Here is a 22,353-nt window from a genome sequence, read left to right as displayed (position 1 = left end):
CCTCATCTGGGGAATAGCACATATCTCTTTGGAATGTTGTGAAGGTTAAGTGAGATAATGTGTGTACTAGGACCTTTGAACATAGTCCTTCATGAACATTAATAACTGTATATTATTGTTATTCAGTGATATAACAGTGCATGAGCATAAAGCAGAAGTAAATTAGACACTAAACATAATGAAGTGAAAAGAACACTGGTCTGGAGTTAGCAGAAGAAACTCCAATTATTAGCCAGATCCACTCATGCTGGTACAAATTTTTCAGACTAGATGAATCAAAAAATGCCCAGGTTATAATCTGTTCCCCCTAATCCTAGAAAAGAAGATTCTATCTCCCATTAATCTGCCCCTGGCTGCCTTGTCCTGGCCTGGGTTCTACCTGCCATCTATCTGAGCAGGTACCTCTATCTGACAGGGCCCAGGACAGCTCATAAATAAGATCCTAGATTTTTAACATACTAATTACTTTTTATTTGGAAATAATTTCAAATGTATGAAAAGTTGCAAGAATAAGAATAGTACATGATATGTCAATTATTTCTCAATAAAATTGGAAAAAAGAACAATAATACATAGGATACCCCTGTACCCTCTAGACTTTTTCATACTGAAATGTTTGTTTCTGTTATCACAGTGTGGAGTTTATTCCTCCTGACTATTGCCACCTCCCTCTTCTCCACATAAAGAGTAATAGAGAAAGAAAGGGCAACCAAGAGGTATTCCCCAAGTGACAATGGGAGGTCCAACCCTGGGAAGTTGCCCAGAAAACTCCGCTATCTTTCATTTTATTTAATGTAGTTTTTTAATAGGAAAAAACAAATTTTTATTTCTGTTACATTTTGGACTTTTTTATTCCTCAGGAGCTACCAGGGTCCCAAAGGGATCCAAGGAGATAGAAGAGTTACCCAAAGCAACCGATCCCCTCATTGGTTGCCAAGGAAACATCCTCTGTTGACAAAGGTCTCATGCAGTATCAACTTCATAGTTGAAGGAAGAGGGCCTTGCACAAAGCTGGCAGCTAGTCCCTAGGAGGCCAGGACATGGGGCTCAGGCCACAGTAACCATACTTTTTCCAATTTCAGAGAAAAAAAAGGAATAAATAGCCAATTTTTCTCAGAAAGACACCATGACTTTGGACACTTTGAGGCTCCTCCAGGCTAATTAGAGAGTCTTACCACATGATTGCTGCCCTTTCATTACCTGATTCACTCTCGCTACTCAATTCATAAGGCTTGGCTCCTGCTCTCAAAAGACTCTTAGAGCATAACTAGGTGCCATTTTGGGAACTGAACTTAATTTCAGAGAGGCACCATTGGCTTGTGGGAAGAATAGTTAACTATAGGAGTCAGTCGTCTCCACTCTGATTTTGACAATTTGTAAGACTCTTGGTCCAGACTCTCTTTGAGCCTGAGTCTTTCCATCTGACAAATGAGAGGAGAGAGAATTGAACTGGGTGATCCCTGAAGTCCCTTTGAACTCTGATGCTTTCTGAGTCAATACTGTCTCATTATTACTCCTCCACCCTGAGGTTAGCTTTGGTGTTCTTATAGCAATAAGAAAGGAGAACACCAAACCAGCCCCTCCCTCACATCGACAGTGTGGACATTTTCATCTCTGATATGCATCCCTATCCTTCAAACAGGTTGACATGCTGTTATTTGTATGGTCCATGGTGAATGAGAAGAGAAAAGGTAAATGACCCACAGAGGAGTTGAATTGGGCCTGTTGGCTTCAATAATGAGGTGTGCTAATTAACTGAGCTAATCTGCTATACACTAATAAAGCAGCTTAATGGCCTTATCTGAGCTTCCCAAGGGAAGATACCAGGAACAAAGAAGTTCCAAAATAGTTATTTTTCCCCTGAAAAAGGAAGGGCGGAAGGAAGGAAACTAGCACTTCATAAAAACCTATTATGTCAGCCCCTGTGTTTATTACACACCTTTTCATGCATTACCTCATTCTGCTATGAGGGGGGTTACAGATACATATTTGTCACCTTATTGACCTCCAACTTTGACTCCTCTTTAACCCTTGTCATCCCCTGTGTGTCACTCTTCCTTGAAGAGGATGATTTACAAAGAAGAGGACCATTATTCGGCAAATGACTTAAGGGTAGCTGTTCCTGCTGGAATCTTTGTTATCATATTTAATCCTCTTATCAGCTTCATGAGGTCCTGATCTCTTGCCCCCAGGTAAGACAGATGATGAAACGTATGTTCCACAAACTGAAATGGCTTACCCAAGGACACACACTAGCAAGTGTCAGATCTGGAATTGGAACCTAAGACTCTGATACCATGTCCAGTCTTATCTATACTGTTCCTTATAGGTGTTACTTAGATCCCTCCATTCTTGGGGACTAGGAATAACAGACAGGGGTAAGCCTCAGGAACACGGAATGGGCAGCCCAGCAAAACTGGGAGCTCTGTTTCCCAGAAGATGCTTCAGATTGGGAGATCCTCCCACGTTTACAGGCTGAAAAAAGTACCAAAATCAGCAAAGTAGCTTAGAGACCTGCTGAATTAATATTTCCATTTAAAGAAAACCACACTGTGAGACTAGTGAGACATCAGTACAGTCTGAGTTAGCTCTAGTCCACTCCGTCAGTCATCCCAATTTCTGTGTCATTAAAATGTTCTTGACTTCTCTGGCCCTTGCCTACTTCTTCTTGGAAGAGAAAGGAAACCAAGAAGTTCCCTGGAGCCCCCCAACCTGCCTCAGACTCCATGAGACAAAGTCCAGCTCCTGGGCCTTTGGCCAGTGGTATCTCAGTTTCATGAACTTACCCACAACAAAAAGCAAAAGGAAAGAGTGGGAAGGGCCCAGTAAGGTGGCAAGAGCTAAATTGTTTTTCCTCAAAATGAAATAAACTCATGGCAAAACAGGGCCCTCAGCAATTTTTTCCTCTGGCCCTGGTCAACTCATCTGACGTAAGCCATAAAGCCTTCACTGACAAAGAGTCATGAACTACACAAACTTAATGCCTTCCATATGCACAGGCTTCCTACCTGGTACTAAATCTTATACCAGGTACACTCAGAAACCTTATTGCATTAACTTATTATTAACTTATTGCATTAACTCCTCCAAACAACCCTAGAGAATGAGTAATAATAACTAATGTTCAATGAGTATTTGCTATGTTTCTAGCTCTGTTCTCTAAGCTTGGCATATATTAACTCATTTACTCCTCACAACAACAAATCTATGAGGAAAGTTCTACCATATTTCATCAAATTTTAGATGCACTTCAAAAAATTAATGTCAATAAAATTTGGATGTATTCAATATCTTGTTTCTTTAACATCTTGCTCTTCATCACAGCACTCATCACAAATTATACATTTGCTTGTGATTACATCTCTCACTGAACTGTGAGCTTTTTGAGGGCAGAACCCTTTGACATTTTTTGACCTTCTTTACTATCTTATCCCCAGCACTCAGCACACAGCATAGTGCATAGTAAGTGCTCAGAAAATATTGAATAAATTAATCAAACCACTAAAAAGTAGACATTTCAAAATAGAAAAGTGACTGGAATCATGTAAACTGCCCCTTTGCTTCTATGCAAAAATATTTGCAAAATTGACCCACATTAATAAAGCCTTCATGACATAAGTCACAGCAAGATCCTTTTTGACCCACCCCGTAAAGAAATGGAAATAAAAACAAAAATAAACAAATGGGACCTAATGAAACTTAAAAGCTTTTGCACAGCAAAGGAAACCATAAACAAGACCAAAAGACAACACTCAGAATGGGAGAAAATATTTGCAATAGAAGCAACTGACAAAGGATCAATCACCAAAATTTACAAGCAGCTCAGGCAACTCGATATCAAAAAAAAAAAAAAAAAAAACCCAATCCAAAAATGGGCAGAATATCTAAACAGACATTTCTCTAAAGAAGATATACAGATTGCCAACAAACACATGAAAGGATGCTCAACATCACTAATCATTAGAGAAATGAAAATCAAAACTACAATGAGATATCACCTCACACCAGTCAGAATGGCCATCATCAAAAAATCTACAAACAGTAAGTGCTGAAGAGGGTGTGGAGAAAAGGGAACCCTCTTGCACTCTTGGTGGGAATGTAAATTGATACAGCCACTATGGAGAACAGTATGGAGGTTCCTTAAAAAACTACAAATAGAACTACCATAAGACCCAGCAATCCCACTACTGGGCATACACCCTGAGAAAACTATGATTCAAAAAGAGTCATGTACCACAATGTTCATTGCAGCTCTATTTATAATACCCAGGACATGGAAGCAACCTAAGTGTCCATCAACAAATGAATGGATAAAGAAGATGTGGCACATATATACAATGGAATATTACTCAGCTATAAAAAGAAACGAAATTGAGTTATTTGTAGTGAGATGGATGGGCCTAGAGTCTGTCATACAGAGTGAAGTAAGTCAGAAAGAGAAAAACAAATACCGTATGCTAGCACATATATATGGCATCTAAAAAAAAAAAATATGGTCATGAAGAACCTAGGGGTAATTGATTCAAGATGGTGGAGTAGAAGGATGTGCTCTCACTCCCTGTTGCGCGAACACTGGAATCACAACTAACTGCTGAACAATCATTGACAGGAAGACACTGGATCTTAACAAAAAAGATACCCCACATCCAAAGACAAAGGAGAAGCCACAGTGAGACAGTAGGGGGGGCACAATCACGATAAAATCAAATCCCATAACTGTTGGGTGGGAGACCCACAAACTGGAGAACATTTATACCATAGTAGTCCACCCACTGGAGTGAAGGTTCTGAGCCCCACGTCAGGCTTCCAAGCTGGGGGTCCGGCAATGGGAGGAGGAATTCCTAGAGAATCAGACTTTGAAGGCTAGCGATATTTGATTGCAGGACTTTGACAGGACTGGGGGAAACAGAGACTCCACTCTTGGAGGGCACACAAAAACTAGTGTGGGCATCGGGACCCAGGAGAAGGAGCAGGGACCCCATAGAGACTGAACCAGACCTACCTCCTAGTGTTGGGGGTCTCCTGCAGAGGCGGGGGGTGACTCTGTCTTACCGTGAGGAAAAGGCAAGTGGCAGCAGAAGTTCTGGGAAGTACTTCTTGGCATGAGCTCTCCCAGAGTCTGCCATTAGCCCCACCAAAGAGCCTGGGTAGGCTCCAGTGCTGGTTGACCTCAGGCCAAACACCCAACAGGGAGGGGACCCAGCCCCACCCATTAGCAGGCAAGCAGATTAAAGTTTTACTGAGCTCTGCCCACCAGAGCAACAGCCAACTCTACCCACCACCAGTCCCTCTCATCAGGAAACTTGCACAAGCCTCTTAGATAGCCTCATCCACCAGAGGGCAGACAGCAGAAGCAAGAGGAACTAGAATCCTGCAGCCTGTGGAACAGAAACCACATTCATAGAAACATAGGCAAGATGAAAAGGCAGAGGGCTATGTACCAGATGAAGGAACAAGATAAAACCCCAGAAAAACAACTAAATGAAGTGGAGATAAGCAACCTTCCAGAAAAAGAATTCAGAATAATGAGAGTGAAGATGATCCAGAACCTTGGAAAAAGAATGGAGGCAAATATTGAGAAGATGCAAGTAATGTTTAACAAAGATCTAGGAGAATTAAAGAACAAACAAACAGAGATGACCAATACAATAACTGAAATGAAAACTACACTAGAAGGAATCAATAGCAGAATAACTGAGGCAGAAGAACGGATAAGTGACCTGGAAGACAGAATGGTGGAATTCACTGCTGCAGAACAGAATAAAGAAAAAAGAATGAAAAGAAATGAAGACAGCCTAAGAGACCTCTGAGACAACATTAAATGCAACAATATTTGCATTATAGGGGTCCCAGAAGGTGAAGAGAGAGAGAAAGGACCCGAGAAAATATTTGAAGAGATTATAGTCGAAAACTTTCCTAACATGGGAAAGGAAATAGCCACCCAAGTCCAGGAAGCACAGCGAGTCCCATACAGGATAAACCCAAGGAGAAACATGCCGAGACACACAGGAATGAAATTGGCAAAAATTAAAGACAAGAAAAATTATTGAAAGCAGCAACGGAAAAACGACAAATAACGTACAAGGGAACTCCCATAAGGTTAACAGCTGATTTCTTAGCAGAAACTCTACAAGCCAGAAGGGAGCAGCATGATATACTTAAAGTGATGAAGGGGAAAAACCGACAACCAAGATTACTCTACCTAACAAGGATCTCATTCAGATTCGATGGAGAAATCAAAAGCTTTACAGACAAGCAAAAGCTAAGAGAATTCAGCACCACCAAACCAACTCTACAACAAATGCTAAAGGAACTTCTCTAAGTGGGAAACACAAGAGAAGAAAAGGACCTACAAAAACAAACCCAAAACAATTAAGAAAATGGTCATAGGAACATACATATTGATAATTACCTTAAACATGAATGGATTAAATGCTCCAACCAAAAGACACAGGCTTGTTGAATGGATACAAAAACAAGAACCATATATGTGCTGTCTACAAGAGACCCACTTCAGACCTAGGGACACATACAAACTGAACATGAGGGGATGGAAAAGGTATTCCATGCAAATGGAAATCAAAAGAAAGCTGGAATAGCAATACTCATATCAGATAAAATAGACTTTAAAATAAAGAATGTTACAAGAGACAAGGAAGGACTCTACATAATGATCAATGGATCAATCCAAGAAGAAGATATAACAATTATAAATATAAATGCACCCAACATAGGAGCACTTCAACACATAAGGCAACTGCTAACAGCTATAAAAGAGGAAATCGACAGTAACACAATAACAATGGGGGACTTTAGCACCTCACTTACACCAATGGACAGATCTTCCAAAATGAAAATAAATAAGGAAACAGAAGCTTTAAATGACACAATAGACCAGATAGATTTAATTGATATTTATAGGACATTCCATCCAAAACCGCAGTTTACACTTTCTTCTCAAGTGTGCATGGAACATTCTCCAGGATAGATCACATCTTGGGTCACAAATCAAGCCTCAGTAAATTTAAAAATTGAAATCATATCAAGCATCTTTTCTGACCACAACGCTATGAGATTAGAAATGAATTACAGGGAAAAAAACGTAAAAAACAAAAACACATGGAGGCTAAACAATACGTTAGTAAATAACCAAGAGATCATTGAAGAAATCAAAGAGGAAATCAAAAAATACCTAGAAACAAATGAAAATGAAAACACGACAACCCAAAATCTATGGGATGCAGCAAAAGCAGTTCTAAGAGGGAAGTTTATAGCTATAGAAGCCTACCTCAAGAAAAAAGAAAAATCTCAAATAAACAATGTAACCTTACACCTAAAGGAACTAGAGAAAGAACAAACAAAACCCAAAGTTAGCAGAAGGAAAGAAATTATAACGATCAGAGCAGAAATAAATGAAATAGAAACAAGGAAAACAATAGCAAAGATCAATAAACCTAAAAGCTGGTTCTTTGAGAAGATAAACAAAATTGATAAACCATTAGCCAGACTCATCAATAAAAAGAGGGAGAGGGCTCAAATCAATAAAATTAAAAATGAAAAAGGAGAAGTTACAACAGACACCACAGAAATACAAAGCATCCTAAGAGATTACTACAAGCAACTCTATGCCAATAAAATGGAGAACCTGGAAGAAATGGGCAAATTCTTAGAAAGGTATAACCTCCCAAGACTAAACCAGGAAGAAATAGAAAATATGAACAGACCAATCACAAGTAATGAAATTGAAACTGTGATTAAAAATCTTCCAACAAATCTAAGAAAAAAGAAAAAAAAAAGGTCATGAAGTACCTAGGGGTAAGACGGGAATAAAGACACAGACCTACTAGAGCATGGACTTGAGGATATTGGGAGGGGGAAGGGTAAGCTGTGACAAAGTGAGAGAGTGGCATGGACATATATACACTACCAAATGTAAAATAGATAGCTAGTGGGAAGCAGCCGCATAGCACAGGCAGATCAGCTAGGTGGTTTGTGACTACCTAGAGGGGTGGGATAGGGAGGGTGGGAGGGAGGGAGATGCAAGAGGGAAGAGATATGGGAACATATGTATACATATAGCTGATTCACTTTGTTATAAAGCAGAAACTAACACACCATTGTAAAGCAATTATACTCCAATAAAGATGTTAAAAAAAAAAACAACTAAAAATAAAACTACCATATGACCCAGCAATCCCACTGCTGGGCATATACCCAGAGAAAACTATAATTCAAAAAGACACATGCACCTCAATGTTCATTGCACCACTATTTACAATAGCCAGGTCATAGAAGCAACCTAAATGTCCATTGACAGATGAATGAATAAAGAAGATGTGGTACATACATACAATGGAATATTACTCAGCCATAAAAAGGAACGAAACTGGGTCATTTGTCACACAGTGCCAGTGTCAGAGCTGCCATAATTTCTATTTCAGTGCTTTTTCTACCATACCATTCTCTTTCAGAACCTGCCAAAGAAGAATAATGGCTGCAATTTATGGAGCACTTATTCTTTACCAATCTCTGAGCCAAGCAATTTATGTTTATTAGTTGAATTGAGAAGATGGTTGGTGGTATACATAGAATGAATTGAAGAAAAGATTGAGGGTGGAGAGCATCAGATAGAAGGCTATTGAAATAGGTTAGTTTGAATAAAACTCATACTAGGAAACTGGTGGTGGAAATGGAAAGGAAAGGAGAAGTGGGAGATACTTCCATTGGATTAGCTGGAAACAGTAGGATCCCAAGGACACTGGACACATGAGTTTTGATGTAGGAAAAGATAAACAAATGTGTCCTCTAAAGAAAGGTGCTGTCCAGATTGCTATCCAGCATCTGTGAAGCTAGCTAGTTTCTAGAAGAATCCCAGCCTATATATATATCCCATATGCCTGTCTACTCCTCCCTCAATATGGAACTTCTCTCAAATGTGGCTATCCATTGGTAGCTCCAAATGCATCCATGTGCTTGCCATAAATCCTGCTCCACAGCCCCTCAAAATTCCATTAGCTTTCATTTCTGCAATGGGTACATCTGGGCAAAAGAGTAATTGGCAGGATCTCCTGCAGAATTTTGGTTCTGCATAATCTAAGTGAGGATGTTCCCTAGCATGTCCAGCTCCATCCTATCTTCTAAATACACACTTATACCCACATCTCAAATTTAGCATGTTTAAGACCTGCCCTTGATTCAACCTCCTTGATTTTCTAGGTTCTATAGACAGTCTCTCCATTCTCCCATCCCTGCGAGTTAAGTCCTGGGATATCCCAGACTTCTTCCTCTCTCTGACCTCCCACATCAAATCAATCACAGAGCCCTAACAATTCTCCCACTGCAGCAAAGCTGACATCAGTGTGGGCCTTTTCTTCTGCACTGCTCAAATTAAAGCTCTCATTACCACTGATACAGATTATTGTAATATGTGTTATTCCTGCCTCCTCTTTCTTACTCCTGTGATATATACTGCACCAAACACCCACCTATTTACTGAGGCCTTATGATGGCCTCTACACTGAACTAGTTGTGGAGATACAGATAATAACAACATTGCCCTTAAGAACCTCACCATCTGGTTAAGGAATACAGGTGAAAAATCAATGCAAAAATATTTTTGCAAGTACTACATTGGAAGCATGAATGAAAATGCTATAGAAACTTTTGTGCTTGTTGGGTGAAAATATTTGAAAGGACAGCTTCACAGAGGGGGTGACACTTGAGTATGATCTTAAAGGTTAAATAGTCGACCTGGTGGAAAAGCAGGAGAAAAGCACTGTAAGCAGAGGAAGGACATGCATGATGATATAAGGTGGTTACACCAGGACTGTTGAACAGTCTGAATGGTTAAAACACAGAAGAAAACCAGTAAGGCAGGGGATAGGGCTCAGCCAAACCAGGCAGAAACCCATGCCCCTTTTGTAGGAAGTGAGGGTGGGGAGAAGACTGTACAGCTATCTCAGACAGGATTCAGACTGGGCAGGGGAGCTGTCCAAATGAGGGCTTGTTTCTTGGCAACAGTATGATAGCCCAATAACTGTGTCCAGGGGTCTGTCAGAGCAAGACTATCATTGAGGAGCCAGCTCCTTCTGGCCCCACTTGAGCAGTCAGCCTAGCTCATGTGCCTTGCACTTTTCCCTAGGGGTACAATCAGGGTTGGCTCCAGTCCTCGTCCCACCAAGCTCTACCATCAGCTAGCTCTGCCTACCTCCCCATCAGCATCTCCAGAACCTCCTCATCTCCACCCTGTGCTTCCCTGAAATTGCTTGTGCTTTTCCCAAGGAAACATCTGGTCCCTACACATTCTTTTCCAGGCCACATCAACATTTGGCACTGTACATATCCAGAGCCCCTCCAAATTCTTTGCTTTTACTCTCTCATCCCCAAATACCCTATTTTGGCTGAAGCCCCTCAGCCTTGATGGCTCATACTCTAAGTGTGTGTGTGTGTATGTGTGTGTGTGTGCGTGTGTATGTGTGTGTGGTGTGCTACTTCCACTAGCTCCCTCAGAACAAGGGAGGGAAGCACTCACCACAAGGTCTTGAAGATTGGAAAGATCCAGTGAGAGCAGGATTGAGCTCTAAACCCAAATCATTTCTTCTTGCCCTTTCCTATGTCCTTGGGGTATGATTCCTGTCACTACAAATTAGCCAGACATTCTCCCAAACATTCTCCTATGCCTTCATCTCTCAGTGCCCCCCTCCTTTCATTCCCCACTCCCTTCAGAATCACTCAGCTAGAGGTCTTTTCTTGCCTTGTACTTTCCTCTCTGCTCAGGATACCCAACCCCTGTCTTCCCTGGGGCACCTTAGCCCCTGCCTCTCTCTACAGTGGCCCCAATCCTGCCCTCTCTTTCCTGGCCTCCCGAAGCATAGGGGAGACATGGTCCGCTATACCCCCAGCCCCTTACTCTGAAGCCCTATTCTTATGGAGTCTTCTACAGCCCCCGCCCCAAACACTGCGCTGTGAGATCTGCACCAGATTCCCTCCCCTCCCCTTCGCAGCTCTCCAGTAGCCCCTCCCCAGGGCGGTCTTAAGGTCAGAGGCTCTTTCCAGCTCAATTCCGTCCAATCCGTCCCAGTCCAGTCCAACCCGCCCCCAGCCCCCGCCAGATGACTCACGTACGTATTTAACAAGCGAGGAGGGTGATCGGCGGCTGGCAGGCTACAGGGAGGTTCGGAAACCCTCCGGTGGGAACCAGGAGTTTCTGGTCAAAGGCTGTTCCGCGCCTTCAGGGTCAGTCCTCGCTGCATCCCTGTTCACCTTCTTCTCTCTCGGTCTCCAGGCACTTAGGGCAGCCTCACTCGCTAGCCCGCTGGGCGCCGCCACGGGTCTGGGGCCCCAGGGCGGGGACGGGGAGAAGACAGCCGATTGTTGAAGAGAGCTTTACTCCTGTGGCAACCCCGCCACCATCCCGGCTACTGCTGCTGGTTCATGACAGCGCTGAGGGCTTCTGACAGGCTACCACTGCGACCTCGCGGAGCATGTCTCCCCTATCCTTTGGGCGAAATGCTGGACAAGCCCCGCCGATCGCTCTCCACTAGCCAGATCTGGCCAACTTCAGTGCCTGGCCCCCGTAAAGAAGATCAGAGCAAGGTATGTAGTTGGGGCAGCGGGGACGGAACAGGAGGCAGTTGTGCTCTACAACGTGGCCAGGCTCCGCACGAGAAGATGCACGTGGGAATACGAGTGGGGGGAATCAGGGCTGAGGGAGAGTCCTCCAACACCGACTCCACCTCCCGTAGCTTCAAAGCCCCGTCAACACCCTGATCTCCCACCCCAAACTTGAAAGTATATATATGACCTCACTTCCGAGGTGCGAAAACCACTTCCTTCTTCCCTGACGTGCCTGGAGTGCGAGCTGGAGAGTCAGATCCTAGAGTGCCAGGGGCTCTGCAGGGCTGGGTTCTTCCCAGTCAGAGAAATGTGGCATAGGCAGAGGCAAGCCCCCTCCCCAGACTGGGCATGATGATTCCCCACTCCCACTCAGCATTCAGAGGGGGTGGGAGTTCCACTTTGCTCCATCCAGCCCCAGAAGCTTTTCTCCACTAAGCCACAGTTTATTCATCTGTTAAATGAGGCTACCAAAGTCCACTCAGAGGGCTGCTGTGAAGATTACTGGAGGTAATGTATGTGCACAGCTCTTGACACACAGGGGTCACTCACTTTTACTTTTCTTTGCTCTTGACCCTACAACCTTTGAATGATAGAAACCTGGCACATTTCCTATGGGGTGATATTCTTGACCTCGCAGGCACAAATCATGCTGAATTAGCTACCTCAGGGACAGAGGCTCAAGAGACAAGTAGGGGTGGGCAGGAAAAGTCCAGAAGAAACGAGGAACCTGCTAATGAAAGGAGAAACTCTGGTGACTAAAGAATCCCAAGGAGAGGAAGAGCCTTGGAAAGTAGGAGGAGATGCCAGCAGGGAAGTAGAATCTGAGAAAGAGGTAGAGTCCCAGGGATTTGAACAGGGTAGCCCCAGGAGAAAAATTAAACCCCCAAAATAAAAAAGATTGAAGCCTCGGATTTAGAAAGGATACTGAAGAAAAAAAGGTGGTGCCACAGAGACATGGGGGACAGTGAATCCCATGAGACCTAGAAACCCAGGAGAAGAAGAAGATTGCAGAAAAGTGGTGGAGTCCCAAGGATGCCCAAAGGAAATAACAGGCTAGAGATGGGACTGCAGAAAATGAGTGGGGTCCCAGTGGTACAAGGAAGAGTCTCTAAAAAACAGTACTCCGGAAAAGGGGTGGAATCAGGAGGAGGGAGAGAAGGTTTCCTGAGAGAGATAAAAACTGCCCTGCCGGGCTTCCCTGGTGGCGCAGTGGTTGGGAGTCCGCCTGCCAATGCAGGGGACATGGGTTCGAGCCCCGGTTGGGGAGGGTCCCACGTGCCGCGGAGCAACTAGGCCCGTGCACTACGGCCGCTGAGCCTGCGGGCCACAACTGCTGAGCCTGAGTGCCACAACTGCTGAGCCCATGTGCCACAACTACTGAAGCCCGCTCTCCTAGAGCCAGTGCTCTGCAACAGGAGGGGCTGCCGCGGTGAGAAGCCTGTGCACCACAGCGAAGAGTGGCCCCCGCTCACCACAACTAGAGAAGGCCTGGGCGAGGCGGTGGGGACCCAAGGCAGGCAAAAATAAAAATAAATTAAAAAAAAAAAACTGCCCTGTAGTGCCAGGGATTTAGGGAGAAGAAAACAGAAAAATGATAAGAGATGCAAGCATAGGGGGTCCCCAGGAAAGGTAAGATTCCAGAAAAAATGGTGAAGCCCCAGGGAAAGATGGAATGGGGGCCTAAATAAAATTTGGACCCAAAGAGGGGTAGGACTCTATATCTAAAGGGAGGGTATTTTAGAAATGAGATAGAACCTTTCAAAAGACTGGCCTGTATATTGGAGGGACATCAGAAAAGGGAAATAGGTCCAGGGATTTGGGGTAGTGATACCAGAAGAAAGAATGAAGAAAAGGAGTAGAATTGCAGAGGTGCAGGAAGGGCACACCAGAAAAGTGGTATAGCCCTAAGATGTGGGGAGACCCTGAGAAATAAAAGGCCCCTAAAGGGAGTACAGCTTCAGAGATGTAAGGATGAGTCCCCAGGAGAGACATAAGACACTCCCTCAGAAAAGGCAAGGCCCAGAGACATAGAGAGTAAACCAAAGGAGAAAGTTAGGACTCTATTAAAAAGAAAGATGACTTCTAACAAATACGGGGTTTATTTTGGGGATGACGAGAATGTTCTCCAACTAATTATTATGGTGATGGTTACGCAATTCCGTGACTATAATAAAAAGTATTGAAGTGTACACTTTAAATGGTTGAATTATATGGTACCTGAATATCTATCTATCTAGATATATATAGATAGATAGATAGATAGAGGGAGAGAGAGAGAAGGAAGGAAGGAGGAAAGGAAAGAAAGTAGGGAGGGAAGGAGAAAGGAAAGCTGACTTGCCGATATAGGAAGGAGAGCCCCAGAGAGAATTTGGACTCCCAAATGGATGGCCCTAGATATAGAGTGAGGAGACACCAGTAGCGATAGAGGACCCCAGAAAAAAGGTACCCTGCAAAATTGGTGGCATGCAAAAAAGGGGTAACTCCAGTAATTTGGGGCAAGTAGGTTGAAGAAGAGACTTCAGAAAAGGGGTAAAGTCACAAAGATGTAAGGAGGGGCTTCTAGGCAAGAAATAAAACTGCCTAAGATGGGGGAGTCCCAGGGCTGCAAGGAGGGGACCCTAAGAGAGAGAGAATTGGCAATCCAAGTTGAAACCCCAGTGATTTGGGAATGGAACTCCAGGGGAGAGGCTGAACCCCAGAGACTTGAAGACCATGATTCTAAGATAGTTATAGAACTTCAGAAAATGGCCACAGCATTAGAGATTGGTTAAACGTATTGTTAAAAAGGTGGGGGGTGGTAAGCCAAATAAAAGAGACTCAGGACAAGAAGGAGTACCTCATAAAATTTTAGACTATCAGGGATTTCAGGGAGTTGAGGAAGAAAAAATTTCAAGAAAGAGATCGATACCCAGAAAAAAGGTGAATCCCTGGGAGAGAAGAGCAATTCAGCAAGCCAGGTAAACACCCAGAATTTAAGGATGAAGACCCCAGGAGAACAGTGTGATCAATGAAGAAGGGGCTTTGGGGAAAGAGTTTTATCCCAGGAGAGGGCTGAAATCCCAGCCCGGCCACTATCTTTTACTTTTTTGTCCCCCCAGCCAGCTGGGCTGAGATGACTGTGGTTTAAAACTGTGATAGGTTAAGGAGATCCTCAAGGAGGGGATTGGACTAGGCCACAACCCCCAGCTTCAGGGTCTTAATTAAAACATTCCCGGGCTTCCCTGGTGGCGCAGTGGTTGAGAATCTGCCTGCCAATGCAGGGGATGCGGGTTCGAGCCCTGGTCTGGGAAGATCCCACGTGCCGCAGAGCAACTGGGCCCGTGAGCCACAACTACTGAGCCTGCGCGTCTGGAGCCTGTGCTCCGCAATGAGAGGCCGCGACAGTGAGAGGCCCGCGCACCGCGATGAAGAGTGGCCCCCGCGTGCCACAACTAGAAAAAGCCCTCGCACAGAAACGAAGACCCAACACAGCCAAAAATAAATAAATAAAATTAAAAAAAAAATAAAATAAAATAAAAAAAAATAAAACATTCCCTGCCCCTACCTCCTTTCTTTCCTTACCTCTGGCACCCACCCTGGCCTTAATCTTAAAGGGCTTATTGACCATTATATTTTAAGTGATATTTGAACAGAGGGGCCTTCTTGTCTTTTTCAGATTTCAGCTGCTTACCTACTTGCCTGAGGTTTTTTCCCTCCCTTCTCATTTAATGCTCATTTTATTTCTGTTTTAGCTATTTCATTAATATATCATTATTATTATCATTACAATCACTGTTGTAAGAATAAAGCTAAAATATAAACCTACTAAGGAGAAGTGACATCATGTAATAAGACAAAGTCAAAAACACTGTATTACCTAGTTCTGTATTGAACTTGGGAGTGCTGGAGTAATTCACTTTTCCCAGCTGAGCCTCAGTTTCTTCATCTGAAATTCTCTATGTGATTCTGTGATTCTATAAACCAATTTCTGGACAGCACATTTACTCATCTACCTCAGGGTAGTCAGTTAAGGGAGTTGAGGCAATGGCTGGCACTCAGGGCAACCTATTCCCCCTAGTAGAGTCTCAAGAGCTCTCCAGGTAATCTCACTGCCAAATTATTCTAGTGGTCCTGGCTGGGCTACCAGGGGATCCTGGGAATCCAATTTTTGGTGCAGGTGCAGGAAGATTCTACTTCCATATCGGGCTTGGTGGTCTGACAATCACTGATGCTTCTACCCTGTCAGTGAGTGAGACAAGAGACTTATTGCTTATGCCTGCTGATCACCACTCAGAAGAAAGATTATTAGACTCTAAGGGGGCTGGGGCACCCTGTTATCTCCAATCCTGAGCTCATACCCAAGTGCCTTTAGGTGGGGCACCAGGAGAATCCCAAATGTCTTCAATCAACATACCAAGAAAAGATATCTGAAGGATTATACTGCTCCCACAGAGTGCAATGCCCTCTCAGTTGCTCCCATCCCACAGGAATTCTAATTTATTAAATCGGTCGGCTCAGTCTGAATTGTTTCCAGAGAATGCTGGTTAAATTCCTTTTCTTCTTGTTCTCTCTCTGCCCTACCCAGAACCTCTGCATTTGTTGGTAGCTGCCAAAGAGTAAGAACCTCTGTGGGGTACTGCATTGCTGCTGCTGCCACAAACCCAAGGAGAAAGACCCAGAAAGACCAAGGTTTGTTGATGGATTTTATTGGGGACCTAAAAGTCTAGGAATTATGTGGGTAATATTTTAAAACTAGCACTACTATTAAGCTTATGATAAGTACCCTGTGTTAATTATGAATATACCGAGATTGACTGCTCCCTGGGCATACTCTTTAGCCACTAATAACCAAGTATGCACACCCTGTCCCATGAACGTAACCTCTATGTCTTCTCAGCTCTAACCAGGGTCAAACACAAATGCCCTGTGTCCCAGGTATCTTTCTCCTTCCCATCCCCTCAGCTGAAATGAAGGGTGCCTGCTCTACCCAAAGATCCATGGGAGGGGAAAAAATAAACCATTCCTCTGCCCACCTTTCCCTCCCAAGGAAAACACTCCTAGGATAGAGCATACCCAGCCTTCCTGACTGGAAAGAATAATTAATATTTAGTCTTAAATCTCCCCTTACCTCATCCCCCTACCCACCTTACATTTAACTAAAGTGAGTCCAGATACAACACTTTCATGTATGTCAAAGCTGGAAGGGAACCAGACTGTCCTCTTCACTTTACAGGTGGTAAACTGAGACCCAGAAAGAAGAGATTTTTCTCAGTAACACTGTTAGTGGCAGAATAGGATATAAAACCTGCATTACCATTTCCCTCTCAGCACCACCCCTCCCACCCACTCTCACACACAACTCTGAGGCTTCTTCAGAACTGGACCTATGCATTTACAATGAAATGCTAGCCATCTACTGTATTTCCCTTCCCAGGTGGATTATCCCTGAAAAGAGGACCTCAGGGCAGATTTTCCCTTAACCAAATGAATGTCCTACCAGATACCTTCTAAAGTATCTGGTATCTGGTATCAATAATAGACTGAGAGAGATTGGAGTGGAGCAGGCTAGGAGGGGACCCAAGGAGAAGGAATGTGGACAATGTCTTCACTTTGACTTAGATTTATAAAGCCCACTCAGCTCATGCATGACCCCTCTCCATCACAGGCAGTTAACTCTGCACCCCCTACTCCACTCCCTTGCTAAACTGTCCTCCTGAAGCCAGCTCTAAGACAGGTATCTCAGACAGGAGTGAAAAGATAAAAGGCCAAGGTAAACACTCATACTTTTTGATTCCTTACCTACCACTCAGTGGCCCTAGACCAACCTTGGTTATCTGAAGTTTTGTTATGGGAAGTGGAGTTTTCAAGAAGCCCCCATATTATTACTTACCTTGGGCTCTGGACTGCATTTTTTAATCCCTGAAAACCAATTCCTTTGCCTCTGGTATTATGATACCATGGGCTGCCCACATAGACTTCTTCATCAGATAAGGCTTAGTAGCTAGACAAAGAAATGAGCAATGAAGCTTTGAAATTTCTGGGGTTTTTTTTAAGGGAAGAGAGGTGGTATGTGTGGAGGAGATCTATTTATAGATATTGGTTTTTCAAAGACTCCTCTAGGCCCAGAATTCTGGTCCATTTTACACGTCATCTTGGCAATCATCTACCCTGGGAACAGGAATAAGGGGGGTGAATACTTACTTTTCTTACTATAGTGTGACTTCTATGTAAATTATGTGAGTGAGTGGTGTTGTGTGTGTTCATGATTATATTTGTGAGTATGGTCGGTTGCACAGGTCAGTTTTACAAGTTTGTGTGTTCATATTTCAGCTAAAATTAATACAGTTAATATTGCTGGTTAACTTTGGCATGAATGAAAACAAACTTCCAAGCACTAAAATTATATGGAACAAAATCCATATATTCTAATTTCCCTAAATACTACAGAAGAGGCCTGTGTGCACATCAGTCTTGGCAGACACACACACACATCACTGGAGAGGATTATCCTTGTAGGGACACTATTGCTGTTTACTTGGCTCTTAGAGTAGAAACAAATTCTAATTTTAGAGACTATATCATTGAAAATGCCTGGGGCTGACTGGAAGCCTAGGAAGCTTAGTTCTTGCTTTGGTTCTTAGAACAACTCACTATGTGACCTTGGGCAGGTCTCTTCAACTCTCCAGGTCTGTTTTCCTCAACTGTAAACTTGGGCTGATGACATTAGCCTTCCTTTTCTAACAGTTTTGGAAGTTGAGGAGGCAAAGTACCCAACACAATGCCTGACAGAGAGTAGGGCCTCACTAAATAGCAAAGGGCAAAGGCTATACTATCTAATTCCTCCGTGTCCCTGTCCAGCTTCTTCCCTGGATAGGGGCCAACTCCTTGGCTTAAGGGAAGCATTTCTCAAAGTGATCAGGGTGAATGGTAGGTAAGTAGACTGCTTAGTAAAATCATTTTGAGCCCAGAAAGCCCTATCTTCACCAAGTTTAGAGCAGGAAGTACTGGCATCAGCCCATTTGCGCTTGGACCTCTGCCCAAGCGCAATGGAGTGGTGTTATTCCTTTCTGCTTGCTTCCTTATGGTGGTGAGGGCCCTTCTTCAGGACTATCCCTCCAGAACTTCTATTCCCTCCACCTTCTTCCAACCCTACCCATTCACCTGCTCACAGATTTTTTCTTTTTTTTTGGAGGCGTTGCAGCATCATGTGGGATCTTAGTTCCCCGACCAGGGATCAAACTCTGCCCCCTGCATTGGAAGTGTGGAGTCTTAACCACTGGACCGCCAGAGAAGTCCCTCATAGATTTTTAAAAGTCATTTCACTGGATGTACAAAAGGGCCAATAGTAAACCCTCCATGGGAGTGAAGTGGTCACTGCCTCTTTTCAGTTTCAGGGTTGCCAAGTAAGGTACTGTGACCTAAAAAATTATCCTCCTGGATACTGTTGCTATCTTAATCTTATGAGTCCTAGACACTTCAATGGAAATGACCTTGTTATGGGAGAAAAGAGCATGGCTATGCCCTTAGGCAGATTGCTTCTCCTCTCTCCCTTACTTTATTCATCTGCAAAATGGGACTGATCAGTCCCACCTTGATTGTCTTACAAGGTCTCACAAGGATCCAACAAGACAAAGCATGGTCTTTGTGAACCAAAAAACACAGGCCAAATAATGTGGATACCAAAAAAAACCAACCAACCAAACAAACAAAAAAACACCAGGCCAAATATCCATCAAATATTTATTCTCAAGTCTAAGAAATAAAAATAAATCAATACAAATGAGAGGCAGGGCTACGGACAAGGGCATAATTCAAATATAAATTTAGCCCAAGTACCATTTCTGTTGCCACTAAGAATAGCAAGAAGAGAGATGGAACAGAGGGATGGAAGTATGGATAGCAGTAGAAGATGTCTAACTTTCTCCCCTTAGTTTGATCATCACCTGAAATTCAGCCACCTGCCCTGTTCTGCATATTTTGAATTTTCATTTTTGGTTTTCTTTTCTTTTCAGGTGATTTCCACATGGGAGATATGGGGACTAAGACAGTAGGGTAAGAGGTAAGGGTAGCTAGGGCAAGGCCCTAACAGATAGTGGGCAGTTCCTTTTTTTCAACCCCAGTGTAAGGGCTGGCCCCCTTACATTTCTGGAGGAGACTTCTTTTGTGGTACAAGTGGTTTGAGGGCCTGCAACATTGCTAGCCCAGAATCATTCTGGCCTCTGACTCTGTGCCCATGGACAAGAGACTCCAAAATCACCCTCTTTGTCCAGGCCACAAAGCTGGAAGCTGGCCACACAGGCTGCTTGGCTGCTGTCTGTTTTGGCAAAAGCCATCCTACCTCCAGCAAGAAAGACCTAGATCCAGATGACTCCCCAGGGGCCATGAGGCATTTGGGGTAGTGAGGTAAAGGTACAGGTTGGAGAGATCCAGTGTTCTTTCTAGGGACATAGAACAGCTGGGGGTGGTTGTGAACCAGTTTGCCTCTAAGTCTGTCTAAAATTTCCCCATTCCCTTTAGGAGAAGCACTGTCTCCTCCTTAGGGATAGATCTGAGAGCCAGCCAATGAGACTGAAAGGATCCATGAGATGCAAGTCCAATCCTCTCTGAGATGCTGCTCACAAGCCAAGTGACCAGAGTCCAGAGTCCACAGCTGGGTCCTGGGCCCCTTCAAACTACCTCACAGGGTTGTTGTGAGGATGTCACGAGATCATGTGCCCAACACAGTAAAGAGCTCAATAAATGTCTCTTGAACAGATCCATACATGTGATGGTGCTTTGCAAACTATAAAGCTCCATGCCAAGTGGTAGAGAGAGTCAGGACACTGTTTTGCAGTCACATAAAGGAAGTGATTTTTGCCACTCATTCTCACCCCTCACTTAAGACTGGGGCATGGGAAGGAAATGGAGAGGAGGGAGAAGTTTGAAATAGGAAATAAAGGAATAAGAGAACAACAAATAAAAGAAGAACCTAAAGGCAGATTATTCTCCAGGGACCAACTTGTATTTGAGAGTGGCAATGAGGATACAGACAGGAGGGACTTAGAACTCTTTCTAGGGACAGAAGAACAGAGTTCAAATGGATCTTAGATATTTACTTCAAGGCCCCAGCTCCTGTTTGCAACACCTCCAATGATGGGTAACTGTTTTCTCCCTGAGGCAGCTGGTTCTAATTATAACCAGTTCTAATGGTTAGAAAGTACTTCCTTGTATTAAGCTGTTTCCTGCAGCTTTAAATTCTATCCCTTGGTGCCATATAGAAAAAAGCTAATGCCTTGACATCATGTGAGCATTCAATAAGTGTCTGTTGACTGACATATGGGCAGGTGCTAGGGAGGAGTAGACGATCTCCTTTTGTGTCTTCAGGAGCCAGTCAGCACAGCCTTATATTTTACTGAAGGTTCAATAAATATGTGTTGAATAAATGAATGAATGACCATCCCAGGGTAGGCATGACTGCTACAATCTCTTGAGTTGAAATGGTCCATTAAAAGTCATCCAAATCTATCAACCTACCTCTCAAAGAACTCTAAGCCATCCCATAAGATTCTGAGTCTTCAAAATAAGCACCTGGCTGTTCAGTGACTTTGGGCCAAACTGCAATCTTACAGTGAGAAAACTAATCTCTTATTGATCTACCCTCATCCTCTTCCACATCCCAAAGCTGATGGAAGGCAACATCTTAAGTGGAAAATGACTCTCAAAGCTAATGTGTGACAAATGCTCAAATAGAGGGTGCTATGGGAGCACAGGTACAGGAGTACTTGAGTCCACCTGGCTAGGAGGGGCTGTGTGAGGACATTCTAGAGCTGAGTCTTGAAAGATAAAGAAGCTGCATGTATAAATGAGGTGGGAGGAGCGGGCAGGTAGCTCAGATAGAGGGAACTTCATGGAGTCCTGAACATGCATTCATGGGAAATAGCAGGAGTTTGCAAAATGGCTAAGGCTTCCTAAATGGGGTCCTGAAATTTGGATGGGGGGTGGTGAGAGAGCAAATAACAACTTCTAATTCAATTTGATTCTGGAGGTGACCCAGAGTTTGGCAAGAAGCCGGGCCGTGATTAAATAATCACCATAGCTACTATGATCAGCACTGTTCATCTTCACCGCTCTCATCTCATGTGTCACCACTGGCATCATCACCGTTGTCAGGACTGTCATCGCTGCTACCCGAAGTGTCAACATAATTGTTACCATTCCAGCCCACTAGCATTCCAACTATTACTTCACCCATGCTCTTCACCACTGACATCCACCATCACTCTTGTCATGGCCCTCTGAGCCAGTGTTTCTCATATACTCCAGGAAGTTGGGGGGAATATTCTGTCCTTCTGGGGTGTGCTAGGGATGCAACCCAAAACAGCTAACTACAAGCCAAATTTTCTTTGAAATGTTATGTTGTGAATCAAATATTTATGCAAGTTTTGTTTTCTTTGATATAGCCATGTTTGTTTTAAGATAAAAGCAACACTATTTAAATTGTTTACTCCCCCTCCCCCCGCCAAATCTGTAAGTAAAACTGATGTTGCATGAAGGTGTTTTGTGTTTACTCTGCCACTTCGTGTATCCTTCGGTGCCTGAACTATTTCCTTGCTTCCATCCCATCATTTTCTGTCCCTGATTTTCAGAGGCAACAGAGCATAACAGTTAAGAGTATGCATCCTGATGTCAAACAGCTTGGGTTTGAATCATATTATACTGTGGTATGTCCTTGGAAAAATTACTTAGCCTCTGTCATTCTGTTTTCACATCTCCAAAACA

At 43.6% G+C, this 22,353-nt stretch overlaps 1 long non-coding RNA gene across 1 annotated transcript; it reads left to right on the top strand.

Annotated features, from left to right (window-relative positions):
* Positions 1–11,148: 11,148 nt before the first annotated feature.
* Positions 11,149–20,797, top strand: LOC133082545 (uncharacterized). Its single transcript, XR_009698965.1, has 4 exons — positions 11,149–11,595; positions 16,181–16,284; positions 19,608–19,654; positions 20,113–20,797. It is a non-coding gene; the product is annotated as an uncharacterized LOC133082545 (long non-coding RNA).
* The last annotated feature ends 1,556 nt before the right edge of the window (positions 20,798–22,353 follow it).

The sequence above is a fragment of the Eubalaena glacialis genome, chromosome X, assembly GCF_028564815.1.
Source record: "Eubalaena glacialis isolate mEubGla1 chromosome X, mEubGla1.1.hap2.+ XY, whole genome shotgun sequence".
NCBI classification, from domain to species: Eukaryota; Metazoa; Chordata; class Mammalia; order Artiodactyla; family Balaenidae; genus Eubalaena; species Eubalaena glacialis.
This window is presented reverse-complemented; position numbering and strand designations above follow the sequence as displayed.